Source organism: Notolepis coatsorum, assembly GCF_963971535.1.
Source record: "Notolepis coatsorum genome assembly, contig: SCAFFOLD_3849, whole genome shotgun sequence".
Taxonomy (NCBI): domain Eukaryota; kingdom Metazoa; phylum Chordata; class Actinopteri; order Aulopiformes; family Paralepididae; genus Notolepis; species Notolepis coatsorum.
In genome coordinates this window covers 2,215-16,048 of record NW_028174513.1, presented here as the reverse complement: position 1 = coordinate 16,048, position 13,834 = coordinate 2,215, and the positions used below count along the sequence as shown (strand labels likewise).

General features: G+C 49.9%; 1 pseudogene across 1 annotated transcript; it reads right to left on the bottom strand.

The window, feature by feature from the left end:
- Positions 1-988: 988 nt before the first annotated feature.
- LOC311247540 (bone morphogenetic protein 7-like) lies at positions 989-2,492 on the bottom strand (annotated as a pseudogene). Its single transcript has 2 exons — positions 1,831-2,492; positions 989-1,017 (listed from the first exon to the last, which is right to left on the bottom strand). The product of its transcript is annotated as a bone morphogenetic protein 7-like (transcript).
- Positions 2,493-13,834: the final 11,342 nt, after the last annotated feature.

The following is a 13,834-nucleotide window of genomic DNA, read 5'->3' as shown; positions in this document are numbered from 1 at the left end:
GGAGGAGCGGGAATCGAACCGGGAACCTCCGGATTACCAGACGACTGCTCTACCTCCTGAACCACTGTCCCCTTCATCAGCTCAAGTGAAGCACAATAACACAAGAACACACACACACACACACACACACACACACACACACACACACACACACACACACACACACACACACACACACACACACATACAGGGCACTTTAGGAAAAAGCAAAGGTCACTTTAAAAAAACATAATGTATGTTTTTTTTATAGTATAGTTATAGTATAGTATAGTTACATATAGCATACCTGTATATTGTATAGTAGTGTATATAGGACTCATTACCTTTCATTCGTAAGCTTAGCATTGTATAGTATTTTATCGTAGTACCTTTTATCATGTCTATCTATTATCTATTCTATTATTATTATTTGTATTTTTTTTGCACAATCAAGGCGGGCATGGCGCCACCTTCATTTCACTACATGTCTCGTGTAATGTATGTGACTAATCAATCTCTTGAATCTTGAATAACATACCATAACTAGACCAAACTGCGGCGACTACATGGTTTGTTGACCAAAATGAATTATGACGGGGTGTTTATCTCTCCATAAATCCAACCATGCCTGCTAATGTTGTGATTATGTGCACTAAACCTCTCTGATTGTTGCTGACAGCAATAAAACACACTTAAGAGCTGTGGGATTCCAACGAGGAAAACTGATTAGATAAGGAGAGGGTTGTGTTGAAACCACCTCCGTCCAGAGACAGCGGCTGAGAAGCAAGTAGATCGCCCCTGAAATAAGAGTCATATACTGCAAACAATAAAAGCTGCAGCAAGTCGCACTCGTCGCTGATTGTCATTATTCTGTGTCTGAACCGCGTAGGGGGGGGGGGGGGGGGGGGGTGCTTCCTGGTGAGAATGACAAGGAGGACTCAGTGTACTTTGAACCTACTCTGCAGTTGACTTACTCATTCCTTAGATAACACACGGTGGACATAGCAGCCTAGGCTCTGTCCTGCACGGCCTGAGCACCTGAACAGAGCACGGAACACAGCTGTTTAACAGAGAGGGGGTCATACTGGAATGTGACACTCCTGGGTATTAGCAAGATAACAGCACTCAGCTAATGTAAACATGGTTATTGCTCTCTCTCTCTCTCCTTCTCCCTCTCTCTCCCTCTCCTCTCTCTCTCCTTCTCCCTCTCTCTCCCTCTCCTCTCTCTCTCCCTTCCTCCCCATGGTTATTGCTCTCTCTCTCCTCCCTCTCTCTCCTCTCTCTATCTCCCTCTCTCCTCTCCCTCCCTCTCTCTCTCCCTCTCTCTCTCTCCTTCCCCATGGTTATTGCTCTCTCTCTCACTCTCTCCTCTCTCCCTCCCTCTCTCTCTCTCTCTCTCTATCTCTCTCCATCTCTCCTCGCTCTCTCTCTCTCCCTCCCTCTCTCTCTCTCTCCCTCTCTCTCTCCCTCTCTCCCTCTCTCTCTCTCTCTCTTGTGTGTGCATGCAGAGCAGATACACTCCAATATAAAAAGGATAAATGCCTTGTATAGTTATGCTTATAGGTGCAAATAACAGTCAACAATAAAACAACAGCAGAACAGTTGTTTGGTGTCTTTTGACTGGAATACCCACAACAACAACAACAACAACAACAACAACAACAACAACAACAACAACAACAACATGATGGATCATGCAGTAAGATGCAACAAGTGGCATACTGTACATGATCTGTCCTGTCAATAGCAGTGGAAGGGCGTGCAGACTTTTAGAGAACAGACCAACTTAAGATACAGCCATGACAAGGACAGAGTGAAACGTGCGGAAACGAGGGGGTAATAATGGCCTACCTAAATTGACAAAGCTCATAACCATGTCTGCGTCGTTCAAGAAGTTGTTGTCTTGCAGGCTGGCTATCGGGGGCCCCTGGGTGGTGAACACGGGCTTGTAGGGGTAGGAGTACCCGTCCTCGGCCCCCTCGGTGGACATGGCGTTGTACAGGTCCAGCATGAACATGGGGGCGGCGTTGTGCTTCCCGTGGAGATGGGGGTCGCGGCCGGTGCGGCAGCCCGAGGATCGAGAGGATCTCCCGCTGCATCTCCCGGCGCTCCTGGCTCTTCAGCCGCCGGTGGATGAAACTCGAATGGACCTCGTTGTCCAAAGTAAAGTTCGCGAAGACGCCGTCGGCGGCCAGGACGCAGTAGTAGCCCCAGAACAGCAGCAGAGCGGGCGCGCGTCGCTCCAACCCCGGTGCCATGGTGTCGAGACGCGCCGTGCGTAAAGGCGCCGCAGCTAGGTCTCCTGCTGCCGACACTTCAGAACAAGTGACGCTGAACTCAGCAGCAGCAACAGGTTATTGTTGTTGATCGATATCCGAATCAGTGACGGGCCCTCATGTTGTTGATGAGGGAAGTGTTCCCCGAATGGGACATCAATTCAACTTCGATCACTCTCCGCTTTTATTGATCTGGCAAATCGATATTGATCTGGTTCTTCTGGGTCGCGCGGTCCTCCTTCCTCACTCCACGTCTCTCACAGACTCTCTCTCTAACCAACACACAGCCCAGTGAGCCGCTACTGCTGCGGGGAGGAGGGAGGGAGGGAGGGAGGGAGGGAGGGAGCGAGGGAGGGAGGGAGGGAGCGAGGGAGGGAGGGAGGGAGGGAGCGAGGGAGGGAGGGAGGGAGCGAGGGAGGGAGGGAGCGAGCGAGCCGGTGGGACCGTGTGGGACGCGTTTCAGTGACTGCGGTGATGAGGCTCTATGTGCTGGGAGGAGGGGGGGGAGGGGGAGAGAGGGAGAGAGAGAGAGAGAGAGAGAGAGAGAGAGAGAGAGAGGGGGAGAGGGGAGAGGGAGAGAGAGATAGACAGAGAGAGAGATAGACAGAGAGAGAGAGAGAGAGAGAGAGAGATAGAGGGAGAGAGGGAGAGAGAGAGAGATAGACAGAGAGACAAAGCGAGAGAGGGAGAGAGAGGTGAGAGAGATGGGGGGGAGAGAGAGAGAGGGAGAGAGATAGACAGAGAGAGAGAGGGAGAGTGAGAGAGAGAGAGGGAGGGAGAGAGAGATAGACAGAGAGAGGGAGGGAGAGAGAGGGGAGAGAGAGACAGAGAGAGCGAGGGGAGGGGGAGAGGGAGAGAGAGAGAGAGAGAGATGGGGGGGAAAGAGAGGGAGAGAGAGACAGAGAGAGCGAGGGGAGAGAGAGAGAGAGGGGAGAGAGAGAGATGGGGGGGAGAGAGATGGAGAGAGAGAGAGAGAGAGAGATATAGACACAGAAACTGGATTTGAGTCATGATATAGCTATAACTGTTCCTTTTTCTAAAGGTAAATTATGTCCACACTTCCTGTGTGCACACATAGGTGCAGCCAGCGGCATTCAGAATTGGGCTGCGTTGGGTTCAATAATGACAACATGTGCAGACAGACACTGGCAATAGACCTTTGAGTGTCAGTGTGCTTATGGAAAATAACAGACTGTTCATATTGTAATGTAATTATTTGCCTCTCTCTACGGGACTAAATCACAGGGTAATTATTAGCTTCTGTGTGGGTGGATCCCTGTGTGGGAGAGGTTGTAACACGCTGTAACGTCACGGTAATAGTCTGTGTGATCTGCAGGTGCGCGGCTCTGCAGATCCGGGAGCCTGGGGGCCAATCACAGACTCTTAAGCCATCTTTGTCGGTTGAAGTTGGAGCTCAATAAACAATTACCCCTTCGACCACATTTCACAATCCCCCCACGCCTCGTGCACGTGTGCTCAAGGGACCAACCGATATGGATGTTCCTTTTAGGCCGATACTGACATCCGATTTCCCTCCTATATACCCATATCGGCCGGTATATACGGATACCAATGGTCCGTAAAACACGCTTCAGATAATGAAGCGGTATATATCACGGACCACAATCAATTGAAGGAAACATTTAAACAAAAGTCTTTGTATTCTTTTGCTCAGACGTGCATTAACCCTTTCACCGCCACAATACCAAAGGGTTAACCCTTTTATGTGCCAAAAAACAGAAGGTTCTATATCGTATTAGCTCCGCTCAGCGTCAACTGCACATATCTCACTCCAGTGACGTGCACTGAATAAAAACTCACAAATGTACCTTTACATACCAACATCCGTCTGGCCACACCCCCATCTGCTACCTACATAAGCAGGGGTGTGGCCACACACTCATCTCCTTCTCAAAATTCACCACAAGAGAGTGCCTGTATACCAATCACTTGGCGAGGTTGTTTAGTTGAAGAAAGGAAAACAGAAGAACAAGGAGATACGTTGACGTTATATCTTTATTTTCTCTCTCACTATTTTCGAGAAAATACAGCGATAATGTCTTTGTCACTGGAGTGTCTGGAAGATGATGATCATTCTGATCTCCACCGTTTTTTTTCGTATTAGGGGCTCGCATCGCTGATCTACTCCCCACCTGCAGTCCTCCTTGCTGCGGCTGGATAGGTATTGAACCTCCGGTTATACAGCTGGACTGTAGGAGGCACCGGCTGTTTGTGAGACATTGGTTTGCCTCTGGGCTGGGTGAGTAATGTTTGCTATGCGGGCGCCAGTTGTCTGTTAATGCTATGGGGGTTAGCTGACAATTTTACGAAGGCCGGCCCCAGATTGGGGTCCTCTGCTCGGCCTCTTAGGCGGCGGACGGAGGGTCCTGGTCTGACGCCCATGATGGTCAAACTAGTGGGCCGCGACTGAGACCTGGTTTGAACCCAGGATTCTCTGGACAAGCGGATGCTTCTCTGTCCCGTGCAGGCCCCATCTTTCACATGAATGTGAGAGTACACCCTAAACACGAGGAAATGTGGGTCTGGATCTTCTTTATAGGTAGTTCCATGCTCAAGTCGGCTGCAGCCCGTATGGGAATTGTGCCGACTCCGCTGTATGTCTGGTAAATCACCGTTGAAAACTGTGTTTGACATTTATTTTTTTCTTCTCTCTTAGGATGAGGAGGGTTTCAGGCGGCGGCCTGTCTGAAGTGTGGCTTGTTATGTCGTTGTGTACAGTTCAGGTGATAGCTGCTTAGCTTGCGTGCTAGTTTGTGGCCTACTGTTAGCCAGTCAGCTGTTAGCTGCGGCGCTAGCTCGTTGTGTTCACTAGGCTAGGAAACGTTAGCTTGTTGCTATCAGTCGGGAGCGGCTGTTAGCTTAATGCTACACTGTTGAACGTTACTGTGAGTATAACATGCCTTAAACACTCTGACTACGACGTCATCTTTGACAGATGATGTTAGTCGACCCTACACCGGGTGCCATGCCAGCGAGGACTTCGTCAACATGGAGAACGGCGGCTGGGTGGCGCAGCGGACATTACCCTCGTCACCAACGCAAGAGACGCCGGGTCGACGTCGGTTGTCCCGTTAACCAGTGTTGCAGTCCTCTCGGCCTGCGCTCAGGGTGAAGGTAGGAGTCCTGCGGACTTTAAACATTTCTTCTTTCCTTCCCTTCTAAATGTTTTGTAATAACGATGTTTTCCAAAACGTGTGTTGCTGCAATACATTGAGGATACGATGCGTGTTGTGTGTGAATGGTCTTGTCACTGGTATAGCTTCTCTCTACATAGAAAATCGGCGTTGTTTTTTACATGTGTAAAAATGAACTGGTTAGTTGTGATGAGAACATGTGTGTTCATGTAATGTTTGTAACGTGGGTGAACTCACAACTAAGTGGGTTAATTAACCTGTGAAGCTATGCTTAGTGACATGTGATTGAGGAAAAAATCTTTTTCTCAGCCTGTGAAGACAATAAACAGCGTGTTCACATATTAATAGGGGTACCTGTTCAACCTGGTCGTATCAAGGGTAAGGTAGGAGGGGTGACCCACCCGGTTTTTCCCTGGGGCTTCCCCCCCCCTCCTCTCAGACATGTTTGTTTACAATATATTGTGTCACTGTGTTTGTGGGGATACGATGTAACCCTCAGCTTAAGCTGCTGGGGTTGTGCTTCTGCTTGAGAAACGATTATTTTCCTAGGGAAAAGGTTGTTTGGTCACTATCATGTGTGCTTAGCAAGGCCTGTGGCCAATACGTAATCGAGGACTTATGTCTCTTTCGTTATGAAAAACGGCGTTCCTCTGTAGTAAGAGTGTACTTTGCCATTTTTTGTTGTGATGAAGGGTTGTGTTTGTCGTTGAGATCTACAACTGGGTTAGGTTTTGGTCCACAGAAGTCTGTGTAAGTCTGGTACTGGGGCTCTTAAAGGGGCCTTCTCTGTTCTGTGTTTTTTCCTTAGTAAAAATCAGATAGCAGGTTAGCACATGAGCTATGTGAAGCTGTTAAATGCTTCATGTAGCATGCTATGACTGGGTCATGGCTCTACTTTGTCATTACATCGTATCAGGGGTGAGGGGTCGTAAAGGGGTGAACTGGTAAACCTTTCCTCCCCTTTTCTGATTGGTCAGGGGTTAAAACCCCCTGTCCTTCAGGGTTCCTGTCACGTTGCTGTTCGGCACGTTACAGGGTAGGGGGGGGGGGGGGGTTTCCCGGTCCCACGCCCTGAAAGAGTGGGCGTGTGCACCACCGAAATCCCCCCGCCATAGAGTACGTCACTGCGCGCGTTTCTATTGGTAAGACTTCCGTGGGTTGTTCAGGTTCCATGTTATGGATCTGTTTCAGGGAGTTGTCAGAGCCTCCTCCTCATGAAGCTCCTCCTCAGGGAGAAGAGCCTTCTGTGAGTTCGGACCCTCCTTCCCAGTGAGGGAGCCTCCTCAGAGTTTCAGAGCCTTCTCCTCAGATTGTCAAGGTGAGTAGAACTTCAAAAAGGAATTCTGCTCTATTGTATGTGTATTCGATTCAATTCGATTATTGAGTGTGTATTGGTTCAGAGCCTCCTCCACGGAGAGTCCTAACCCAAGTGTTACATAGCTCAATGTTGCAATATTTCTTTTCAATCTATACAGCTCGCGTGGGAAGTCTCTCTGGGGGTTCCCCGTCCTCTCCTTTTTGGAGTAGGTGGACGGGGTATTGTTTAGGGTTTCCCTGACTCCTCGCCTTACAGGTCTGTTGAGTCATGGGTTTCCCCCCGTCATAGGGGTACGTCGCTCACCGTCCCCTCTTATGAAGTGTGGTTGACGGGGTGGTGTTTCCATTGATGTGTTTTGGGTCTCGACGTGTACATAGTGCTGGCCCTGGGTGTTTCTGATAGGAATCACGCATGAGGCTGGTGCGCCTTGGTTGCTCATCATTAAAACAGCGTTTTTATAGGGCAACTGGGATGGAGTTTTTCTCTTCCGAGCGCCAGTTTACTAGGTTTGTCTCGACGAATTCTCGTTCATATCTGGGGGATGTTAACGGAATAGATCAAAGCATAGGTAGAGGGGTCTCACGCCCTTGGGGTGGGCCACTGAGCGCGGTTCGAATAGGACTGTCTGGGTGGCGCCCTCTATAATGTTTTAGATCGACACGCGTACCTACCCCCCCTCCTGGAGTTGGGGATGTCGGCGTGATTAGGGCACGGGACTGGTTCTGGTCACGCTGGTCCAGGTCAGTTAACCTGTTGTCCGCCGGGGTTGTTCTGGTACCCTGAGGGACTTGTGCTTTTTTCAGGGGGAAAAATGCCGGGTCGGCCCGGGTGTCACAGGGTTTGATGTTATGGAGATGTTCGTTCTCCATTATTTTCGCCCCTCTCTTCCTCCGCTTACGCATGGCTGAGAGGGGGCTGTTGAGGTGGTTTTTATAGTACTCCTCTGGCATCCCTGTGTACGTCCCGGTCCGCCGGGCCCGGTCCGAAGTCGTTTTCGTCGACCCGTAGGCCTGGGATAACCCCTTTTTGAAAACTGAAACACTTGTACTGCGGTATAGCCAGTGTATACCAGTTTTTTTCCTGAGGGGTTATAGGAACAACCACCGCATGTTGAACCAAGAGGGTGGTTGATTCCCTGGTGTGTTGGAGCGGAGTCAACTCCCGGGTTACCCGGTTGAGTGTGCCCCTGCACGTTCATGACGTCTGCCAATCGTGTCAGCCTTCTCTGCCTCGGCCCCTCTAGAGCATCTGGGTTTTTTGGTGGAGGCTTTGACATGGTGCTCAACAATGCCAGCATACGCCCCTTCCGCCGGGGTGCTGTTTTCAGTTGACCCCTTTGGCGCATGTCTCGTCCGCAGTGCTCCAGGCTCGGGTCAAGTGCCTGCTGCCTGGATTGAGGGATCGGCCTCTTCTGGAGGTCGTCTCCCCGGTGCGCTGCCTGCTGCCGCTGTAGTGTAGCCTCTTGAGTGCTTCGAGTTACAGCCATGCTGACTGCCTGAGTATGCCAGGGTCAGTGTGCCAGGCGGCGTGCTAGTGGGGGGAAGGGCTCTTGGATGGGCCCTGTCCGAATATGCTGGCGATGTGGGGGGCGGTGTCACTAGTGACCGCCTGGTGAGGTCTTGATGCTGTGGCGTCATTGGCCTCTCCGGGCCCCCTTTTTCCGGGGAGATCCAGTCCCTTCTGGGTCTGGGTCTTCCTTCGCGCTCCGCTGCTACGGCCTTGCCACAGGGTTGAGTTTGCTCTTGACCCTGTGATTTTGGGGGCGGTAACGAGGTTGTTCCTTCCGTTTGTTCCCTGGTGGCATGCGGGTTGTGCGTGTGCGTAGTCGTGGGGTCAAGCCACGGTCTGCTCACCCTGTGCGTTGAGTTGCTCGAGTTCCTCTTCGCACGGTCGGATCCGTTCCCTCCCGTCCTCCAATAGGGAGGGTATCCTCCATTAGGGAGGGTCGGGGGGCTCGGTCCTCCCCGGTTCTGATGGTTGTGGGGGGCCTCAGTGGGGTACATTTGTCGAGCTTCAGCTCCCGCTCAGCTCCCGTTGTGCAGTTGACGCTGAGCGGAGCTAATACGATATAGAATGATAGGTTATGAATATAACCGTAGTTCTATGAGTATTAGTGACGCTCAGCGTCTGGACACCACTGCGGCCCTTGATCTTACCTTGTGGTGAAATTATTGAGAAGGAGATGAGTGTGTGGCCACACCCCTGCTTATGTAGGTAGCAGATGGGGGTGTGGCCAGACGGATGTTGGTATGTAAAGGTACATTTGTGAGTTTTTATTCAGTGCACGTCACTGGAGTGAGATATGTGCAGTTGACGCCGAGCGTCACTAATACTCATAGAACTCGTTAACCCTTTCACTACCACACTACAGAAGGTTAACCTTTCACTACCACACTGCAGAAGGTTTTTTTTTTTTTGATCCACTTTTTCTCCCATTTTCTATATTTTCTCCCATCCCAATTTTCGTATCATCCAATTCAACCCTCCCCTGTCACGAACGCTGTTTCTTGCCTCCCACAAGCCGGCTGCAATGTGGACTAAGTCATACATAGCACAAGTCCCCTCCGGTACTTGAGGTAACAGCAGTCGCATCTTTTCACCTGCGCAGCTCGATCTCTCAGTGTCGAGGAGTAACGCGTGGGAGGCTCACGCTGCCCCCGACACTTCCTGATTCTACTGCGCAGGCGCACCAACCGACTTGTAGGAGTCGCTTGTTCACAACGTTCGATCCCCACCCTTCAGTTTCCCTCCCCGTAATACGGCCAATGTGTATTACTGCGGACGACCAGCTAAACTGAAAACAATGTGGAGAGCTGGATTCGAACACGCGAACCCAGCGTCTCCACATTGGTGGCGAGTGCCTTGCCCACTACACCACCTAGCCGCCCTCACACTGCAGAAGGTTAACCTTTTGTAGTGTGGTAGTGAAAGGGTTAACCTTCTGTAGTGTGGTAGCGAAAGGGTTAACCTTCTGTAGTGTGGTAGTGAAAGGGTCAACCTTCTGTAGTGTGGTAGTGAAAGGGTTAACCTGCTGTAGTGTGGTAGTGAAAGGGTTAACATTCTGTAGTGTGGCAGTGAAGGGTTAACCTTCTGTAGTCTGGTAGTGAAAGGGTTAACCTTCTGTAGTGTGGTAGTGAAAGGGTTAACCTTCTGTAGTGTGGTAGTAAAAGGTTAACCTGTAGTGTGGCAGTGAAAGGGTTAACCTTCTGTAGTGTGGTAGTGAAAGGGTTAACCTTCTATAATGTAGTAGTGAAAGGGTTAACCTTCTATAATGTAGTAGTGAAAGGGTTAACCTTCTGTAGTATGATAGTAAAGGGTTAACCTTCTGTAGTGTGGTAGTGAAATGGTTAACCTTATATAATGTAGTAGTGAAAGGGTTAACCTTCTATAATGTAGTAGTGAAAGGGTTAACCTTCTGTAGTGTGGTAGGGAAAGGGTAACCTGTAGTGTGGCAGTGAAAGGGTTAACCTTATGTAGTGTGGTAGTGAAAGGGTTAACCTTCTATAATGTAGTAGTGAAAGGGTTAACCTTCTGTAGTATGATAGTAAAGGGTTAACCTTCTGTAGTGTGGTAGTGAAATGGTTAACCTTATATAATGTAGTAGTGAAAGGGTTAACCTTCTATAATGTAGTAGTGAAAGGGTTAACCTTCTGTAGTGTGGTAGGGAAAGGGTAACCTGTAGTGTGGCAGTGAAAGGGTTAACCTTATGTAGTGTGGTAGTGAAAGGGTTAACCTTATGTAGTGTGGTAGCGAAAGGGTTAACCTTCTATAATGTAGTAGTGAAAGGGTTAACCTTCTGTAGTGTGGTAGTGAAAGGTTAACCTTCTGTAGTATGATAGTAAAGGGTTAACCTTCTGTGTGTGTGGTAGTGAAAGGGTTAACCTTCTATAATGTAGTAGTGAAAGGGTTAACCTTCTGTAGTATGATAGTAAAGGGTTAACCTTCTGTAGTGTGGTAGTGAAAGGGTTAAGGGTCGCTGCTAGGATCCTGATGAGGGTGCGCAAATATGATCACATCACCCCCACCCTCAGATCCCTTCACTGGCTCCCCGTGGAACACAGAATTGAGTACAAGGTGTCCCTCCTCACTCACCAGTGCGTACACGGTGGTGCCCCTGCCTATCTCAAGGAACTCCTCACCCCCCAGTCCTCCTCACGTTCCCTCCGCTCCGGCACAGCCTACCTCCTCAAAGCCCCCAGGACTAAGCTGCACACCATGGGCGATCGCGCCTTCTGCTCTGCCGCACCCAGACTTTGGAATGCTCTCCCCATCCACCTGAGAGCACCACAATCCGTAGAGGTTTTTAAAAGGGGCCTAAAAACATTTCTTTTTAACAAGGCTTTTGCCTTAATTTTCTTTTACTTTTATTTTTACTTCTATTCATTTGACTATTATTTTTATTTTATTTTACTCTTAGGTTCTTCCATTTCACTCATTGTTAGTCTTTTTAATTGTTTTTATTCATTTTAAATTGTTTTATTCATTTAACTTTTGTCTATATCTCCTGTAGCACTCTGAGATTCTCACGAATGTAGAGTGCGGTACAAATTGAATCCATTATTATTATTATTATTATTAACCTTCTATAATGTAGTAGTGAAAGGGTTAACCTTCTATAATGTAGTAGTGAAAGGGTTAACCTTCTGTGGTATGATAGTAAAGGGTTAACCTTCTGTAGTGTCGTAGTGAAAGGGTTAACAGGAAGTTAGTGACACGCAGACACAGAGCAGGCTGTGGGGGGGGGGGGGGGGGGGGGGGCGAGGAGGGGTGCAGATGTTTGGCAGCTGGTTCGTCCCCACATCTGCCCCCCTGGCCCCCGCACCTCTTAAACACCACACTTTAATGGAACGTTCCTGACCCTCTCGTGCGCTCCCCGACGGCGGGGGGGGGGGGGGGGGGGGGGGGGGGGCTTCAGGTGGCCCTTCTTCTGCCTCTCCTCCTTCCCACCGTTAATGGCCACTTTATGTGGTGGAAGAGCTCCTCCTAACTGTGGAATGGGTCAAACTTTTAAGCTTCACAAGAGAGGCCATGTTTTTTTAATGGCTCTGCAGTCGGAGATGTTTTAGGGACGAGCTACGGCCCGCCAGGTGATTTTATGACAGTAAAATTAGACTTCAATGGCAACGGTGAGTGAGTGAGTGAGTAAGAGAGAGAGAGAGAGAGAGAGAGAGAGAGAGAGAGAGAGAGAGAGAGAGAGAGAGAGAGAGAGAGAGAGAGAGAGAGAGAGAGAGAGGGAGAGAGGGAGACAGGGAGAGGGAGAGAATGAGAGAGAGAGGGAGAGAGAAAGGAGAGAGAGGGAGAGAGAAAGGAGAGAGAGAGGGAGACAGGGAGAGGGAGAGAATGAGAGAGAGAGAGAGGGAGAGAGAGCATGTCTTTACTGTAGGTCATCTAGGTTAAGCTCACCTCCCGGGGACATTTAATGTGGTTGTTCTTCTCTTCCCCAAGGAGCTCCACTCCCCTTTTTCCGATGACAATGCGATGTGGTTCCTGCCTGAAAGCCCCACATGCCGGCCTGCCACTACTCATTCTGTATACAGATACTCTATAGCTTTTAAATGGCCTCTCTGCGGTAGCCTGTTACATGTAAACACTGGTATCCGCTCCCTCAGATAGAATCAGCTAATGGCTACAGGTGTTTACATTACAGCAGTTTCTGACAGAGGACATTAAAGGGACTCGGTTTCAGTTATAATAACCATGCATGCTCTCTCTCTCTCTCTCTCTCTCTCTCTCTCTCTCTCTCTCTCTCTCTCTCTCTCTCTCTCTCCCCCCCCCCTCTCTCTCTCTTCCCTCTCTCTCTATCACTCTCTCTCTCTCTCCCCCCCCCTCTCCCTCTCTCTCCCCCCCCCCCCCCCCCCCCCTCTCTCTCTCTCTCTCTCTCGCTCTCGCTGTGGGACCTGTGAGGAGGGATACGCCTCTGTCCCTCCTCCAGCAACCCCCCAGCCCTGGCCTCAGTCAGTGCCCAGAGAGGGGCTGCCACTCTGGGGCAGGACAATAGGAACAGACCCCCCTTTGTTTGGGCTCCATGGCCCTGGTGACAGTCTCAGTAAACTGTGGGCACAGGCTGAGGCAGGCTGGGTGCACTGAGGGGCCTTTGACCAGGGGAACCAAAGCAGAACAAACAGGGTCTGAACCTACTTTACAACTCCTCTCTAATGTCTCTCTCTACCGCCTTCACAACCTCTCTCTCTCTCTACCGCCTTCACAACCTCTCTCTCTCTCTACCGCCTTCACAACCTCTCTCTTAATTAATATCTCTCTCTACCCGCCTTCACAACCTCTCTCTCTCTCTCTACCGCCTTCACAACCTCTCTCTCTCTCTCTACCGCCTTCACAACCTCTCTCTCTCTCTACCGCCTTCACAACCTCTCTCTCTCTCTACCGCCTTCACAACCTCTCTCTCTCTCTACCGCCTTCACAACCTCTCTCTTAATTAATATCTCTCTCTACCGCCTTCACAACCTCTCTCTCTCTCTCTACCGCCTTCACAACCTCTCTCTCTCTCTCTACCGCCTTCACAACCTCTCTCTCTCTCTACCCGCCTTCACAACCTCTCTCTCTCTCTACCGCCTTCACAACCTCTCTCTCTCTCTACCGCCTTCACAACCTCTCTCTTAATATCTCTCTCTACCGCCTTCACAACCTCTCTCTCTCTCTCTCTCTAACGCCTTGACAACCTCTCTCTTAATATCTCTCTCTACCGCCTTCACAACCTCTCTCTCTCTCTCTCTCTCTCTCTAACGCCTTGACAACCTCTCTCTTAATATCTCTCTCTACCGCCTTCACAACCTCTCTCTTAATATCTCTCTATCGCCTTCACAACCTCTCTCTTAATATCTCTCTGCCCCCCCTCTCTCTCTCTACCCCTCTCTCTCTCTCTACCCTCTCACTCTCTCCAATCTCTCTCTCTCACTCTCTCACTCTCTACCCCCTCTCTCTCTCTACCCCTCACTCTCTCTCTACCCCTCACTCTCTCCAATCTCACTCTCTCTCTCTCTCTCTCTCTCTCTACCCCTCTCTCCCTCTCTCTCTCTCTCCATCTCTATCTATCATTCACACACACACACACACACACACACACACACACACACACACACACACACACA